General features: G+C 40.5%; 1 protein-coding gene and 1 long non-coding RNA gene across 3 annotated transcripts in view; one reads left to right on the forward strand and one right to left on the reverse strand.

The window, feature by feature from the left end:
• The window catches only part of LOC121511269 (adhesion G protein-coupled receptor A3), a 450,943-nt gene that overhangs the window by 25,386 nt on the left and 406,338 nt on the right, over positions 1–19,219 (forward strand). The window lies entirely within an intron of this gene.
• On the reverse strand, positions 5,712–6,147 carry LOC121511270. The gene is made up of 3 exons (XR_005992029.1): positions 6,093–6,147; positions 5,876–5,975; positions 5,712–5,754 (listed from the first exon to the last, which is right to left on the reverse strand). It is a non-coding gene; the product is annotated as an uncharacterized LOC121511270 (long non-coding RNA).

The raw sequence follows: 19,219 nt of genomic DNA on the forward strand, positions 1-19,219 counted from the left end.
GCATAGATTACCCCCATCAGCAAGGCACAGGATCTGGCGACATCAATCCCCTGCAGGATCTTGTTTCCCTCAACTACGATGGTTGCACGCCCATCACCCATGATGGCAATCTTCATCACTTGCATGGCAAGGTCTGCGTCGAGCTCCTCCACATCCTTGCAGAAGAAATTAAAAGGTGTTAGGATCAGGGTTTCCACTCTTTTATTTAACTTATTTTTTTTCTTTTCTTTTTTTTTTAATGTTTCATCCTCTGTTTAGATCTTTTAATCTTTTTTATACTTTAAAATTATTTTTTATACTTTTTAAAATCTTTTTTATCCTGTTTTATCCTATTCTATCCTATTTTATCCCTGTATCCTTCTTTAAATCTTTTTATTTATTTTTTGATCATTTTTATCCCCTTTTTCCAATCAATTTTCATTCCTTCTTCATCAATTTTATCATTTTTATCCATTTTTTTATATCATTTATCATCTTTTAACGTTTTTATGTTTTATCCTCTGTATCCTTTTTTAACTTTTTAAAGTATTTTTTACCCTCTTCTATCCCTTTTTATCATTTAAATCATCTTTTATTTCTTTTCATCCTTTTTTTTTTACCTCTGTATCCTTTTTTTAAATCATCTTCTTATCATTTTTATCCTCTTTATAATTAAGAAAAATCATTCTGTATCCATCCTCCATTTACCTACAAGGCAGGGAAAGGAAAAATGATTTTCCAGGGTAACCTAACCGTTTCCAAGACATTTGACCTTTTTTTCTCAATTTTTATAAGTTTGCCATGACTGGAAAATTGGTCAATCATTTTCCAGGTTTTCCAGGGTTTCCAGGATGCGTGGGAACCCTGAGGATGTATAACATACATGGCTCAAGCTCTTCAGGGTGATTTGCATAAGGGAATGCAGGGTGACCATGAACTTCAACGCCTAGCCCACAGGAGGCTGGTGCACGGGATTGAAACGGACATACCTCCGCGTAGGAAGGCTACAGAGACAAGCAGTTCAAACAAAATTTAAAATTAAAAACGTTCTCAATTACTTACGCTGTACCGTTTGAAAAGGTCCTCCTCCTTCTCTCCAAGATAGACTATGAGGCAGCGAATGGCAATTTCTCTCCGCTTTTCAACTGTGTTGTCCTGATTCATGGAAAAAAATAGATAAAAAAAAAAACAAATGCAAGTGTCACCCAAATCATGATAACATGAAACAGGGAGCAGAAACATTCATTTAAAATAAAGGTCTATTCATATTAAAGTTATTCATTATACCTCAAGGAGCATGTCCTTAATGCGCCTTATCTTCATGCCTGCAGCTCCTCCTTTTGATTGGGTCAAGGCCATCAATTTCGGGGTGCATTGGTCAAGCTTGGCCAGAAAGGTCGATTCAAGGCTAACTGTTGTTATCCTCTTGAACTCTTCACTTATCTGCAGGGCACACCAGTATGAGAACCAAACGTGACATAAGTAAAAACAAACAAACAAATAAATAAATGCAGAAATAAAGATTTGAATGTTGAAAAAGCAAGTAAATTTTGGAAATGAAAAAGGCTATTTCTGTATTTTATTTCTACAATTATCTATTTCTTTAATTTCAATTTGTGGACATGTAACCACATTGAATCAATCCACAGTACAGAAATAATGGTTTAATGAACATTTTATAATCTCACCTGTGCTTCACTAAAAAGCGCAGGCCAGCGCTTCATGCAGTCACTGATGGCAGGGGCCTCATTTACTATTTCCTCCCGACGAAGGCTGAACGTCTTGGCCATTTTCTGAGCTACCACCTTGGAGTTGTCCCTTTTCATCATTTCATAGGAGCTCCACCCTCTCTTTTTCCAGACTTGCAGTAGATTCACCTTGAGCATGAGGGGGAAGGTAGTTAACTTCAGCCTTCTTTGGTTTTTTCAGATTCTTTGCCGGATACTTGTCATGTGTTTGTTTTCTCTTGAGTGAGTTCACTTCAACTTCAGGGCAGCCGAGACCTCTAAGTTTGCTTCTGAAATTGTTCATCTTATATTTTAGGCGCTGTGCCCATCCATAGGACCCATTAAAGGACCCTGGTTCTTTGAGGCAGGGATGCTTTTGAGTGAGGGCCTCTGCAACCTCACTGATCTGCAGACTAGATGGATAAGCAGTGTACTCATAAATAGCCTCCGCTAGTTTTCCAAGGATGTCTGGGAGTAGTGGAATGATATCTTTTGTAGAGAGAAGAGTTCCACATTTTTTGAAGCACTCATTGCCTGACTGAATTTGGATCTCAGTGAGGCCAGAAAATTTGGGAATTGGAAACTGAGTAGGCCAGCGCTGGGAACGGTGGCCTGGACTATCTTCAGAAGAGAGAATCAGTGTGTCAACGGTTGACACAGATGTGGTGTCATCAACTTGGTCCTCCTCACAAGACTGATCAGTCACGTTGGTCACATCAGTGTTGGTCACATCAGTGTCGGTCACATCAGTTAAAGTTAAAGTTATTGCAGGCTCCTGGTCCTGAAGAAACACAACTTTGATTGTGTCCTTATCCTTGAGGTCAGTTGTAGAAAAAAGGGTGAAAAACTCACCAAAATCAACATCTTTATAGTGAAGACTGAAGTCTCTGGCAATGGAAAATGTATCACGAATGACTGAGTGAAGGTCGTCCACTGTCTCAGGGATTCCAGATGGTAGTACAGCTTTACGGACATCATGATCCGCAAGGATTACTCGGAGTTGAGCCGGACATGACATTATGCAACCTGTAGACAAAATGTTTGACATGTTACAGTAATTTATAGTAACAGGTAAATGGTGAATAATGTTAAGAGCATATTCTATTTAACTTCTAGGTATGGAAATCAGGAACACTTTTACTGTATATGTCAAGTCTGAACACAATAGGAAGATTGCGATATGCAAGTTTGTATCATTTCATCTGAAAAATCTCCACAGACTATGGGCACCATCTATTGAACATAAATGCTGCGCTTTAGAGTCATAATGCTTGTACCACCAAAGATGTAAGATATTAAGGAGAACATGTCTGTAAGCTCAGCTGGCTCTATGACTTTCACAGGACCGTTTTTCTCAAGCACATAGCTCCTCAGATGCTCAACTGACCAAGCAGCCACACCTTTCACAATGAATCCAACGCTGCCCTTCACAACCACAATTTGGATCAACTCCCCAAAATCTGGCAAACCACCAGTGGAACCATGAGCCAAGATCATTCCACTGATGTACTTGGTGCCCCTGTAACACACACTTTTGGCTATCTGGACACATGTCTCACCAGGAAACTTAGCCTGCAGTGCTTCTTGGATATCATCTCTCAGCACACTAACATCCACTGTAGACAGTGTTGTAGCCTGTAGTAGAGGTCTGACAGCTCTGGAATCATGTTGGTTATAAGCAAGCAACAACTGGTGCTTCATGGCGAGTGACAGCAGAATATTTCTAAAGCTACGAGTGTGTCTGACAACACGCTTAAAAAAGCTGTGCTTTGCCTCAAACCGCATTGTCCACAGTGACACCAGAGGACCATAAGCCCTGATCAGTTCTGGATAATGTTCCAGGAAATGGTGTTTTGGGATGAGGTGTTGCTCTGGGAAAACCATGAGAAACCTGTGTTTATTCTCAGATATCTTACTGTCCAGGAAGCAAATGGTCTCCTCTGTGTGGACTTGGTTTACAACAAGCTCAACAATGTCTCTGAGCACAAGAAGCACTTCCCATGCTGGGTCACCTTCAGGGATTTTCAATCCAACCATGAGTGGCAGGAGTCGCAGCAAAGTCCAGTTCTCGTGGGCATTGCCACCCACACTTTTCCGTGTGGAAAAGTTCACAGGGACAGGCTGTGGTGCATCGGTTTTGTCTGACCATTTATAGGGGAACTCTTTGATGCATTTGTTCAGCTCTTCAAGAGTGAAGTATTTATTCTGAATGAACACTCTGAGGCACAGTGCGATTTCTAGGGGCACTATACCTTCAAAGAGATCATGCAACACATCAGGCGGATACCCAGACAAAACATCAAAATATTTCAGTTTTGCTGTTAGTGCACACTGTCTCTTCACTCCATACACATGCACCAAACTATCATTCTCCTGTACAGCCTGAATATGCAGTGCGTGTTGTTCTTTCATTCTGGGTGGAAATGCGCCTGTTCTTACTTCTCCACCTTGAAACTGTGACTTTTCACCGAGACAAAATCTGCAGATGTATGAACTGGAAAAGCTCTCAACAAATCCCCCCAAAGAATGGGCACCAAGATTGTCTGCAACCACACTAAACACTGTGCCTTTGACTGTTCTGTCCAATGCTGGAACATACAGTCCTTCCTCCTCTAAGACCACAAGATCTTTGAGGAGTGGCTCCAACACAGCACTGTAACCAAATCTCTTCACATCCTCAGCCTTGCACAGAATTGCTAAGAAGATTGAGTTTAGTTCAGATCTGAGCAATGAGGGGACATCAGCTAACACCCAATACACTGCTGTGATTTTGTGTTTTTTCCTGGATGTACCAAGAGGATTGCATATCTCAAAGTCATCCACATAGAGATTGAGAGCAATGGTAAGGTCACTTCCTGAGAACAGCTCATTGGTTCTGTAAAAGGTGCCGTCATGAAATGACTTGTACACAGTTCTCTGAGCTTTTGTCTCACTCAAGATCAGGTCCTGTATGTCTTTCTTGCTTAAAACCTGAAGTAATGACTTTAGAATGGGGACATACTGGAAGCTGCTCTCTCTACTAAGAACATACTCAATAGGTTCAACGACAGAAAAGTGTTCGTTAAAATACTTTCTTCTTTTGAAGGCAGAGGAAAGAGGACCACCATCACGGAGGGCAGAGCTAATGGGGTTAGCATCACAAATGTCGCTCACCATTTCCGACACAATGGCTTCATCAATTTCACAGTTGTGTCTCTTCAAACAAGACTGTAAAATGTCTTTCATGATGGGAGCAGAGGCTGAATGAGAAATAAAATGCAACTCCTCTACAAGCTCATCAATGCATTGGTTGGGTACATGAAAGGAACTCTCTAATTTCAACATTAAATGAGCCAAGCTTCTTTCAATCAACTTTGGCAGTTCTCTTACATCATCATCTCTTATCTCATCAATATCAGACTGCTCACCCTCCTGATTAACCCCATCACTGCACTGATCTGCGTGTGAAGGGTTTTCATACCTCTTTATCACATCGTCTTTGAACTCATCTAATGAGTGGGGAGTATGCTTGCGATTTCTATGTGAAGCAAAGGTTCCATAGATATTTGTTTTGAAATTGCAATTTTTGAAAACACAGGTGACTGTTTCTTGCTTTTTCAAATGTTGACGAAGGTGTTCAAAATACTCTTTTTCGGTGGAGCATGTGCCTACATTACAGAACTGGCAACAGAAACTGAGTATTTCAGAGGTTCTCACTCTTGTTGAGTGAGTTGAGTGTTTCCTTGATATATGTGATTTCAGGCTACCCCATGATTTAAATAAACAAAAACAATCCAGGTAAGGACATGGCAGAGGTTGCCCACTGGGGATATGACGTAACCTATAATGTTTCAACAACTCGTCCTTAGTAGGGGTCGCAAATTTGCAGATTTTGCAAGGCCAATCCATATTGGTGTTTCTGTCTCACTCCAAACTTCTTCACACTCACTTCAGGAGGATGACCACGTCTCAACTTGAACCCCTTGGTCCACAACACCAGGATACCAGGAGAAGATAAAGGCTTGAGTTTTTTTGTCCTTGCTAGGCACACAGCAAAGTGACTGAAGACCTGAGTAGGGAGATACATTAAGTAAAATGATTCGAGGAGGAGTGTGTGTGAACACAACTGATTTACTTGTAGATCTGTAGATCTGAGTTACAAGACTAAAGTGTAAATGTTTCTGTCTCACCTGGTACTTCTTCACGGCTTTCTTCAGGAGGCTATCACATCTTAACTCGAACCCCTTGATCCACAACACCACGATACTGGATCACTGCAGAAAGGCTCGCCTACACACACACCAGACAGTATTTTCAATTTCACTTGTGAGTCTTCAATATAGTGACTAAATAAGTTTCAGCTGTGTCATCGTCACTAATTGTAGATGGACTCAGAATGCTCCTTACCTCAGGGGAAGAAGTTGATGTCTAGTTTGTCCAGAGAGGCTGACCACGTCTCAACTTGAATCCCTTAAGTTCACAGCACCAGGGTACTAGGAGAAGATGAAGGCTAGAGCTTTTTGTCCTTGCAAGGCACACGGGAAGGTGGCTGAAGACCTAAGTAGGGAAAAAAATTAAGTATAAGTAAATTGAGTAAATATATTTCTCTTTTAAACGTGCATATAATTTACCTTTCAAAACATTAAAATGAACTTAATTACCATTACTGTCCTTTCTAATACAATGTAAAGCATCAATTTTCTTATAAATTAACCTGTGTACTTATCACTTCAAATCAAACATTCAAATGAAATGTACAGTCTTCTTTTTAACTAATTATTTATCACATTAACTGTCTTAACATCATTATTAATTTATTTACCCTTACAAATGAAATATGGTTCTTTAAAATAAATTTTAACAGACAAATGAGAGCAGGCTGTCAGAGTGTTTCTGTTGAAAACAAGCACTGAGATCCGGGGAGAGATCCGGGTAATTAAACATAATTCAAACATTAAATCAGGCATTTTCTTCACTCAGCTAACCAACCTAAGAATAGAATGGAATATTCTTTTATTGATCCCCCATGGGGGATTTTTTTTTTCTAACAAGCTAACCATAACAAATTATTTATATATATATATATACGTATATGTACATGTATATACACACACACACACACACACATACATACATACATATATATGTATCTATTAGGGATGGAACGGTTCACAAAATCCACGGTTCAGATGTTATCACGGTTTTGTGGTCACGGTTTTCGGTTCTGTTCGGTGTACATTGTTGTTTTTAACACCCCAGAATACCATATATCTTAATTATCCACCCTTAACAGTTTTCTTTTTAATCAATTATGTCATGTATAGTAATGTAAAACCTGAAAGAATGAGTCAGTTGGCCATTTGATACATCATTAAAGCTGGGTGAGACATTGCTAGGGCATACTGGGCGTAGGACATCACATAATTTTACAAAAACTGTTATATTCCTGAAATATGACATTTTAAAGCAACTATCCTTAAAAAAAAATGTAAAGGAATGATTTAAACATTTTATCAGGCGTGTCCTTAACCCACTTAAACAACCTAACAACCTAATCCTGACAAATTATTTAAAACAAAAAGATTAAATATGGTCAGTCACTTGGCCTTTTTTGGCCTCCATACATCAGTATTCTGTGCCCCTCCAGATGTGTCTGTTGGGCCGTTTGTGAACTGAATGAAAACTGTTTAAACAGTGTTTTAGAGCTTCAAAGTGTGCACCCTTAGAAACTCTGAACGGAGAGGGAAAGAGGGATATTGGCATGTTCACCGGGTTAATGAAACGCCGAAATGAACGGGAGAAGTTTTATGTGTCTATGTGTGCGCTGCCTGCTGTTAGTGACGGTGCCGCTCCATCACGGAAAAACGGAGCAAAGGACCGCGTATTTTAGTTTCCAATTACGGGACAATTCGGTGTTTTAAGGGACGGTTGGTAACCCTAGATTAGACTATGATTCAGATAAGAAGAAATACTAAAGATAAGTCGCCAACACACAACCTATTTGTGCGCCAGTTTGTTAGTCACCTACCGAAAGTAAACTATAACTCTCGCATAAGCCTACTCAAGTGACAGGCATCAGCTACTAGCTAACTTTACCTCGGCACACAGACTGCACTACCAACACGGCTCAAATTTCAGAGCAAGGACTTCCAGATTTCGGTATTCGGTTACAGTAGGCTATCATCAACAGACTCCTGAGCGAATGCAAATATGCATAATTAAGCATAAAATTACTTACCATTCACCGCAACGCTTCAATGAGCTTCGGCTGTGCTCACCATGTGGTCGCGTGGTCACATGCCCGCTCGCGCATGCGGGATGGGGGGAGACTGTGGGCCATTTACACGTCATCAAATTGTATTTTACATTAGCAGAACTTAAAATCAAATTGTTTTATGATTAACTGAAAATTTTAAACTCTGACAAGTCGACGATAGTATATTGAATCAATAGACATGATTTGTGTGTCATCCAAGCTCAATAAAATAACATTTACAAGTAAAAAGTCTAACAGTAACTCAGAACTTGATTTTTTATTTCACAACAATATATTTATTTAAGTAATGACTAAAGGTACCCTGAATTAGTTTTTATAGTGCACTGGGGAAGGGAGTAATCAGCAAATGCCATGGTGGGGGGCACATGAACACGGATCCAGGAATTTTTTAAAGGATTCTTCACTATTGGGAGATAGGGCTAATGGTGGAGGTCTGCGCTCTCCGAGTGCTTTTCTTGTTGAAAATGTTTTCACAGTCAGATCCCTGCATGTCATGATTGTCACAAGAGGTCTATAGCAGTGGCTCTCAAATGGTAAGGCATTAGGATCCACCAGCTCCTCTGTTAAAGCAATAATGACCCAAATTAAAAAAATATATATATATCTTCATTTATTCCATGTTGGTCACTGGTTAATCAGTTTTCTTGGCTACCATTGCACCATGAAGACATAAGAACACAAGCAAAAAATGTTGATGTTTGGACTCTAAATAGAAAAACTAAGAGACGGGACAAAACAAACATGCTAGAAAATCTAATCAAATGGAAGTTTGGTCACTTCTCACAAAATGTCCTTGTTATCCTGGGTAGACCAGCTTTATTTCCCACAAAAGGGAGACAAATAGGTAGAAATTTTGAGCAAAATACTGAATTTTACTCTTAATCATAGGACAACTAAAAAAAAATACATGTATGCAATTATTATATGTCCACTTAGGGCTTCCGTAGTAGAGTTTTTATCCCATTTTTTTTCTCTGGTATACTTTCACTACCCACTAGAAAGAGCTTCGCGATCCACTTTTGGGTCCCGAACCACCAGTTGAGAACCACTGGTCTATAGCAAAACCTAAGCTCCTTTTGCACAGGAATTTTATGGAACCTGGGAATCTATGGTAATTGGGAATCATCCCCTGACATCCATGTTTATTGCAGCATATTCAAACTGCCTAATGTTGACACTAGGGCTTCCCCTGTCCACTGTAGTAAGAAATGTTACAAAGTCATGTCTGTACACCAAAGCATGCAACAGGTCAACTTTCCGATGCTGACGATCCAGACCCATATAAACATTCTGCAGATATTGTGATGTAGCAGCATCAGCAATGAGTGTGTGGTATACAGCTGTAAAAGAAGAGAAAACTAGATTTCTGCAGTAAAAGAACAACTGCTCTTGCTGTTAAAGTTTTATATCTATTAAACAGTATAATGCAAACAACGATCTCCTGTAGCGGCCTGTTATGAAAAACTGCATCAGCTCAGTTTTACAATACTGTTTTATAGAGCCGACCTGAAAAATGAAAGAAAAAACTCTACTTGGCTTCTGAAACTGAAACTCTTACGGGGCTTTTGTTATGTTTCAATAAATCTGTGTGTGAAATATTGTGAAATTGACCCGAATAGTTTCTCACCATGTCCAGCTGACTCCACGCTGGCTTATATCTGCTGCAATTTTCTGCTCTCAGAGAGCTTTGTGTCAAGATGAATCTAAACTGACAGAGACCCAGCAGGATATTGATGTCTGGATCAACAACAATAAAAATCCATATGAATTGTTGCTGTACTCTTTTGCCTCACTAAATGTCTGCCTGTAAATCCTGCAGTCCATCCCCACAAAGCTGAGGTAGTCTGATTGATTTGTGAGAGAGAAAGTTGAAATTTAAAGGCTCCCACATGTTGGAGTCTGTCTTTAACCCTGCCTTGAAGAGGCTTTAAACAGTAGCAGCTGTAACAGGACACAGCAGGCATGTGGACGTTTTGACTCCTTTGCATGCCAGAATCATGTATATTTCTGTTGATATATTTGATTAAGAAGAGTTTTTTTGGGTAGAATGTATGAAAACTTAAAACCAAGAGATGCAGATATAATCAAATTATATATGTAAATGTGCAGGGATCCATCAGTCTGATCCTGGTAGTTGACATCAGTCTGATCCTGGCCCAGTAGCTTGGTTTGGTATAGCTAATAAGGGCCCAATTTAACGGCCAATCCTTGAGGCAGAGCTTTACAATTCAGTTCTATTATATTCTTAGTTTACAGGGTCCCATTTGTGTACAGTCATTGTCATCAGTTTTCTGGTAGCCTGTTACATTTTATTAGGTGTTGCCAACATAGCATGGCTGACATGCTCATTACATCAACAACTTTTACAACTACATACAAATAATGCATTACTGGTGTTTCAGGAGGCATTGGTTAAAATGAATTCTAACAAAATAGGGAGACAAAACTAGCTAACCTTACAAAGCTGATTGGCCAGACTCCATGTCTGTCATAAGGCAAATCCACCTTGCAAAGCTCTCATCTGCAACGCTTGTGGCTAACCAGACGCTGTCGGACCAATTCTCATCATTCGAGGAGAACGAGGCGGTAGCTATGGGCGGGGCCTAGTTGTACTGCGAGCCCAAAGCAACTTCCATGTTACTTGCAGTTAGCTTGGTGGAGTATAGCAGCATTTTGATCACAACTGGACCACATTTTGTCATACAGTAAAGAGCAAGAATTAGAACTGAAAGCTTTTTATGCATCGTTTCCCTTCTGCTGACCTGCTGAGTTTGCAAGAGTTACAGGGGAAGGGGGTGGGGGGGGGTGTAGTGTGGGTCTGTATATACGTTGGGAGCTGGTGGAGTGGTCAGCTCTGCTGTAGCATTGGTATAGTGGAAGTTTAATCTGAACTGGACCATATTTCTTTATGAAAACAAGAACAAAGAGCCACACTGTAAGCTCTTGGCAAAGAAGATGTTTTCGCCCTTCTCCCGACTGGCCACGGCAGTTAATCCACATCATGATCTACAGTTCCTAAACTATGGTAGAGTTTACCGGTAGGTTTGTTGGAGAGCTGCGCATGCATGCTATTATGTCACATGTTTTGTCACTCTGATTGGCCCATGATGAATATGACAGACAGGACGTTTTACCCAATCACCTTCCCAGCATTTAAAAAAAAAACTCCTGCCTTCCCAAATGCCTTGATGGCAAGCTTTCCCAGATTAATGTGAAATATCAATGCAATGGCTATATGAAACAGTCTATCTGGTGTGACAGGATGTAAACTAGCTGTCAGCTGTGTAGCAACAAACCAAGAAGCTCATCAGTGATGGTCTGGAGCACTATGAATCAGATAGAGTTTGTTATCACATAGATATTTTGTCTGACAGCACTCTTCATTATCTCTACATGAATGTATGAGAACATTTATCAGCAGAGTAAATGGGTGTAAAAGCTGGTGCCATGTTTTGGTCATTTTTTTTCTTCCTGTATAAAAAATGGTCAGTTTTTCACCCAGAATCTGCAACAGGGCCGTGAGTGACACGTTACCATGCATCATAGTAAAAATGATTTTCATTAATACTACATATTACACATTAGCAACTCAGCTTCAGCTGAATTTAAGGAAATTTTTGATCAGTGTACTCAAGGGCAAGACACTGGGGGATAAAGCAACATGTAAGCCATGGATAATGTGGGAGTTTACCGCGTCAGCTGCTTTGTGTGTGTATGCAAAGTGTTATTCTTAGCATCTCATGCAGCTTGCTGTCATTGACAGTTCACTGTGACAGCAGAGGGTGACATATGCTTTTGCAAGTGGTATACAGCATGCAACTGACTAATCAAAATTAAGAAGGGGAAGGATTCCTCATATCAGCTCTATCAAAGGATTCCTCATATCAGCTCTATCAACATAACTCTGACTGGTCTGTTTGAAGGTACAGAGTCAGGACTAGAGCCAGGATAGGATTCCTCTCCTACATTAGATGTTTTTACAGTGAATTTTCATGACAGCACCATAACAATGCTCTGCGGTCTTTACGCCTTGAGACATTGTTATTGATCCCACAATGCTGGGATTTTTCATGGCCCAGCCTGTCATTTTACACTGCATTACAGCTTTGTGGGACAACAAGAGGGCACGACACAGCAGGAGCTCCACGTAGCACTCCACACTGCCAGACGTGCATGCATACAGCTTTGCTCCCCCGCTGGCTCTGCTGATCCTGTTTTCACCTCTGTTACGCCTTTGTTACTGCTACTCTGAAGATGTGACAGAGCGGGCATCACCTCATCCCTCTTTTATGCCTCTGTGACGTTCAAAGTGAGGGCAAAGTGACGCAGGGGAGTGACTATCACGGCTTGAGACAGCACCTTGAGTTATTATGGTTTCTTTGTGATATTCAATAAAGGAAATACCAGTGCATGGAAAGCAGACCTTACAGATACGACTAAGGAAGTCAGAACTCAAGTTTTGTAACCTGAAAAGAGCCTGCTCGAAGCACTTAAAAATGGCAGCTGTAGACACAGACTTTTAGTCACTTTATAAGTATTTGTTTTGCTTTACAGACTTTGGAAAACCAGATGCTTCATGTAACTGATTCCTTGTCTCTTATTTACAGGAAAGAATATAGGTTATAAATCCAACACTGTTAAGAGGTCAGTACTGGTGATACCCAGCGCCCAGGTAATCAATCAGTAGAAGAACTCAAAAAGCCAACAAATATGTAACAGGTGACAGGAATCCCTAATAATGCCATTTTGGTTTCATGCAGGTTGAATTTTTTCATGAAACTATATTGACACTGACAAACACCTAGCAGCAAGAATCTATTTTGATATCTTGAGATTGCATGGGCCACGGTTCATCCAAAGTCCACTTGAAAACAAAACTTCTGAAACTGTTTTTTTTTTTTTTTTTTTCTGGTTCTTGTTGAGACTAGAGGATTTCTGAATTTGCACTTTTGGAATCCACATGATGTAGTTATTTCAACATCTTTTCAGCATGTCAACTGGGATTTAACCACAGATAAATCTGTTTTACTTTCTGGTTTACAAACCTGTGGTAACAGAAGTCTCAGATGACTTTAGTGTGACTTGTTAGATCCACTGTCACTAAGGGGACTGATGAACAGGGGCTGAAACAGAATACTGTAGTTGGTGTCAAAAAAAGTCATGGTAAGGCAAGCACAAAAAGTAAGGAAATCTGTGTTGGTAGATTGTTTATATGTTGCTTTTAAATGGTGCCACATTTGTAAGGATCATGCATTTGTGGGATGAGCAACAGAGCTGAGTATGTAAAAATTGCCAAATCCCCTCTGCCAATGCAAAACAGCTTATGCTGCCGTTGGCTCTTGTTTGGCTGATTGGTTGATAGAAGTCCGAAGTAACAAGACATATCGGCAAAGAGGAGGCTCAGTAGCGTGTGATATAACAATATACAACCACAACGGCCTGGCACCTCCTCCTCATGCTGGTCGCCAGCCTGGTCACACACTGCTGTGGGATGGCATCCCATTCTTCAACAAACATTTGTCACAAGTCAGCCATTGTGGTTACGTTGCCCAGTCTGGCACGAAAAGCACGCCTAAGCTGATCCTACAAATGTTCAGTAGGGTTGAGGTCAGGACTACTGGGAGGCTGGTCCATCCTCCTTCCTTGATAGCCTCTGATAAACCCCACTCTGTGGTGTTGAGCGTTGTCATGTTGGAAGATAGAGTTAGGTCCTAGACTATGGAGATGTATAATTGCCACTAGTTGCAGAATCTCACTTTGATATCTCTCTGCATTGAGAGCACCATCAGGTACCAGGGGCTAAAAACAAGAGTCAGTTTTTTATGTGTGCAATCCACATACTCAGCTCTACTGCTCATCCCACAAATGCATGTTCCTTACAAATGTGCCACCATTTAAAAGAGAAATAAAAAGGCTTTCCAACAGTAAAAGATTTATAGCCAAGAAGCATTATTACAACACAGAAATAAACTACCAAGCACAGATTTCTTTTCTTCTTGTGCTAAGTCTACTATGACTGGATAAGTACTCAGTGAGTAAAACACCAAATCCCAATCACACCCCTATGTGTACCTAATAAAGTGAATAACCTACTACATGAACCTTAGTGGCTAACACAAACCCAAACAGCACTAACACTTTGAAAAGGCCTGTAGGCTCTATTTATGTGAGCTAGACTGATAGGCCGATACTACATCCCTTACCATGTGGTCTCTGTTGGCTCCCCAGCCCAACTATGTGGACTGATGGGCTGCAAGACCCAGGATGCCATCACTGTGGCTACGGAGTGGGCAAACCCAGGCTCCAGGTGTGCAAGCTTGATGCCGATTCTATGTACACTACCATTTTGGCGTGCCTGGTTTGCCCATGAAAAGGAACAACCAAGATTGGTCTATGGTCTAGAGACCAGATTGGTCTCTTGCACTACATCCCTCTACTCCCTCATTTTCAAGTCACTGGAAGCATCAAGAAAGTTCGTTTAGACACAATTAGACATGCAAATCGAAATAAAAGCTTAAAGCCACACAATTCAGCCTTAAATAATTTGTTGATTTAAACGACCAGTACCTCTGTATGAAGAAGTGCTTAATTTACTGTAAGTTCAGGTGATAAATCTTCCACCTTTTCATTGTTAACTGGGTTTATGGGCTTGAAAGGTAACTTCAGAAGGAGGTATCATTCAAACATTCATCTCTTAAATGCATACTCTTACTCGTACTACTTCATCACTTTCGAACTTATTTCCACTTTTGACCAGATGTCATTTTAACCATGTATACCTGCCGTTTAATTTTGTCAGAAGTTTGTTTTGAGGCTGACCTGAATGTAAATACAATCTTGGATGTTGACACATTTGCTGACACTTCTGTTTGTGTCTGTCCTGGCCTTTAGCTTAGAGGGGACTTCCTATTTTCCATCCTGCTTTTCCTGCCAAGACAACTGTTATCACTCTTTGGAGAGATGGGTACTTTCCCCAAAGAATATGCAGAAGCAAGGTTGTTTAATTTAGGAGAAAAATATAGTGGTGGACATGCAGTAAGGATTATGATTCCTGAACTTCTTTATCCTCCAGAAATACTTTTGAAGAGAAACTAGATCCTAGACCACTCTAATTCCCTGAAGTCATGTGCACATGAATTTGGTTGTGTTCTTAATCAAATTCTTTTGAAATGTATTTATTTTTGCTTTTTATGACTTTATTGATAGAAGTAGACAGTGGAAAGTGTTGGAAACAGGGATCACAGAGTGGGGAATGACATTCAAGAAAGGAGCCAAAGGCTGGACCTGAATGTGGGTGCATGCACACACGAGGCATGACCTACTAGCAAGACCATCCACACCTTGTTATAATTAATTTTGGCCCAGATCTCCACCATTGAGTTCAAAGTACCTGAATTCTACAATTTGTGCTAGAAAAGAGCTGCATGGTGGTTATTGCTGACAGGGCTTTTCTGTTTGAAGTTTTTGTGTTCCACATGTGTATGTGTTGCTTCCCTATGGGTACTCTGGTTTTCTCCCACAGTCCAAAGACTTCTCGACATCTTTTATTTATTAAGGGAAAAAAGCAATCCAAACCTACCTGGCCCTGCATGAAAAAGTTATAGCTGTTCTAACAACACCTAACAAATGATAGCTAAGCAAGCTTCCTTCACAGTGTACATGGACTTTTGGCTATATTTTGAATCATTTATAGGGATGTAGCATATCCAAATGTCACAGTAGGAGAATATCTTGGTAACAAGCCATTGGTACAATATTAGTTGCAGTATCAAAACCTCCCAAAACAACAATTTAAGTCACATGTCCATTAGTGGTGTAAAGATAACCCAATATGGACTGGTTGACCGATCTTAATGTTAACGGCCCGTTAATTAACCAAATCGATAAGCAGAGCCCAAGATCAGTAAATATGAGGCATGTACCGTTCTTTGGGCCGGTTTTAACATTAGAGATTGGTTCACTGAGGCTCTGCTGTTATGTCCACTAAGTTATGTGGACTTAATATGAAGTAAGGATGACTTTCAAAATGTCTGTCTGTACGCTTTGGAGAAAATCAATTTAGAACTACGGCAGCACATAAATCTCACCTGTTGAGACTGTAGAGCTAAGTTTTGCTAAGATGCTAACACCAAACGTAGCACAAACAGACTCCAACAGTAAACAATTTTCTGAGTTCAAACTCGGCGGAGTCCTCAGTTATCAGGGTTTACAATTGTAATCTGTTAACCGGAGCGATTGATTTGGTGACAAAATCAATACGTCTCAGACCACTGACCACTGATCAAACAGAGAGGACTTCACCGAGCATTGGCTTATGTGTGATGAAAACTTTCTGAAACATAATTTCACAATGTTTGCACAGGAGGCCTGGCATTTAGGGCGTGGTTCGTTTGAGGTGTGAAAGCAAAGCGGACCAACTTGTGACCCAAAGGCAGGAAGTGGCATCAAGCCTAATGATTTATGGATTTATATGTTATTTAATACACTCAAATACACTTCCGTACCTTGCTTGGCGTATGTGTAGCCATAGCAACATGTCATAGTTGGTGCTGATTTATTCGTCTCATGCAAAGTAAGACATGCTGAACAGCTCACCGCCTCACTGGCTGCCCCAATGCAACAGCAAAAACAGCATAAATTCTGTGTTTTTTCATTGTTTATGTGAAAAAAGGCAGATGGAAGGAGATGGATTTCTGGTTTCATCTTCTTTTACGCCTTCTTTTCTTCTTTGTCGCTGTTTGTTTGGGACCACAGTGCCCAGGCAGAGGTTGTAGGTCTTCAGACGGTTTTGTCCGTTTGACCAAGAGCAGTGTCTGCAACAATGTTGCAGTGTCTTTTTCTTAAAACGGACCGAGTCCCCCGGACTGTCAGGTGTGAAAACAACCTAGGTCTCTTTTCTGAATAAGCTCAAATGAACTTAGATTATTATGAAATTATCTTGTTTTCCCTATTTTCTAATTCTTATTAAAGCAAAAAGTTATTTTGATTCTATAAACAGATTGTACCAAATTGAATCGCTCTGTATTTCAATGAATCGTCAGCGAATCGTATCATCGCCTATGAATAGAAATATGAATCGACCCCTAATGCCCTTAATGGTGCTGAGACGCTTCTGTCACTGTGATACTGCAAAATTAACAATACGTTGCATCTCTAATGATTAAAAATTTTAGCTGGATTTTTTTCTAGTAAAAGAAACAATGATCTACTTCAGTGGTAGTAGTCAACAGCTACAATTGTGGGGATGGTAAACATTTTGTTAGTAACAGCTGGCCTTTACCAATGAGAGACAGCAACACTCTTGGATTGTGGATAGTGAAGTTCTTTTCCCAGACATCACAAATAAGCCATGTCTTTTACAATGAGCTTGATAATATGCAAACATGTGTCTTCTACAGGAGCAAATACCATCATATCTCTCTCAGGTAGCTTGTGGTAAGCCACCTTGACATCATGGTGAAATCAGCTAATGGGATTTCACTTCCAGTGAGAACCACACTGTTGACCTTTAAACATTCAAATCCTCCAAGGTGCATTGGTCTACCATTCAGAGATGTCCCTCATCCACCCCCATCCCTTTCATGTCCTCGACATTGGCTGTGTCAGCACTCACTCCCTGTCCTAATAGTTCAATAATCGCTGATGTAGCTCTGGATCGTAATGGCCATGGTGTCCAGAAGACTGGATGAGAGATGTCCCCAACTTCAAATGACATTCTTGACATAAAAGTGTTGTTGCTGCTTCTTAAGTCATTGTTTATGAATAAATAACCTGACTAAACTTATCTATGTAAATGTGGGGTTGTGTTGCATTGACTATGTGATACAGCAGCATGAATGAGTGAGTGGTATTGCCGTTCCCCCTCCCCATCCCCACCATGACATTCTGGAGGCATTTTTTTCCACTTCCACTATCTCAGCTGAAACGCTGAGCTTAAGTTACCCTTTAATATTATGACCAAATTAATCATATATTTTTTTGACACAGTGCAGTCTGAGAATCTTCACTGTGACATTTCAGTGCCCACATTCTACTCTCCTCCCCCAACAGTTTGGCCAGCAATCTGCCCGTTCAGCATGATGCATTGTGGGAGCCCACTGCTTAATCCTAGAGCTAGGATTGAGAATACGTTTCCTGCAGCCATAACGAGCTCTCTGTCGTCACAGAGGAGAGCGGTGACACATCCCAATTACCTCTTCCACCTAAACCAGGCCAATCACTCCCTGAAACCTTGTTAAAGGAGGTGGTGGAGGAGAAACGGACGGATCTGACCTTGCGCTAGTGTGTGTGTGGTTTATATGCTGACAGGAGATACACAACATTGCACATGCAAAGAAGGGCTTCTGCCAGGAGGTGACATGAACATGCACACAGCCACAGCGGCACAGTCACAGAGCCGCCCTGCCTGCAGACGATGATTTAAGAGCTGGCTGCAGAGATCAATATTTCAGCAGATATGAAATCCAGAAAGGCCGTCCAAGGTGTATTTAAAATGATGTGAAAGTGGGCTGTAGAATAAACGGAATATAAATCATGAGCGGTGTGTCCTATTGAGCTTACGGAGCTGTGAAGGATTCTGTGTTTGTGTCTGTGAGGAGAGGAAAAAAACAAGATCTGAGTGGGTTTTATAAAAGAGGACCTTTAAACAACAAAACACACAAACAGTTTGGGAGTTTTTTTCTTCTCAAATGTTCACATTCTTCATATCAATTTAAGTATTTTGCATTTCAAAGCAGTTAGCATTAGCAATGTGAAACAATTTTTGTCAGTCTTTCGATTTAGGAATCAAACAAATGCAAAGATGTATTTCATGATCTCAACTTTTAGATTTATTATTTCAATACTACACAGGTTCCCCTGAAACTGGCATAAGCAGGGTGCCGCCTAATGCCCCAACTACCATGCCATATCAGTCTGCTTTGCTCTAAGTTTACAGATAACTGAAAAGTATTTTTGCCTATTCTTTTTGGCCCATTAAACACATGCCATGTTAAAATATTTAAAGTTTGTCTGGCTGGCTAGTCCCTTGGATTTGCACCTTAAAGGTGTTAATCCAGGGGCCCCATGTTAAGCACTGCTGGTATTGTCAAGAGAACTTGGCTGTAGACAGCAGACTTCCATTAACACATTTGCAGTTGACTTCTGTTGATGCATGGTCTGAGCCAAATGTGGTAAATATCTGGTGCTTGGCCCGAACAAAGGGCGATCCAGGAGGCCACAACTTTGGATTTAAAATGTCAACAAGTCAGTGCTGGGC

Source organism: Cheilinus undulatus, linkage group 6 (assembly GCF_018320785.1).
Source record: "Cheilinus undulatus linkage group 6, ASM1832078v1, whole genome shotgun sequence".
NCBI lineage: Eukaryota > Metazoa > Chordata > Actinopteri > Labriformes > Labridae > Cheilinus > Cheilinus undulatus.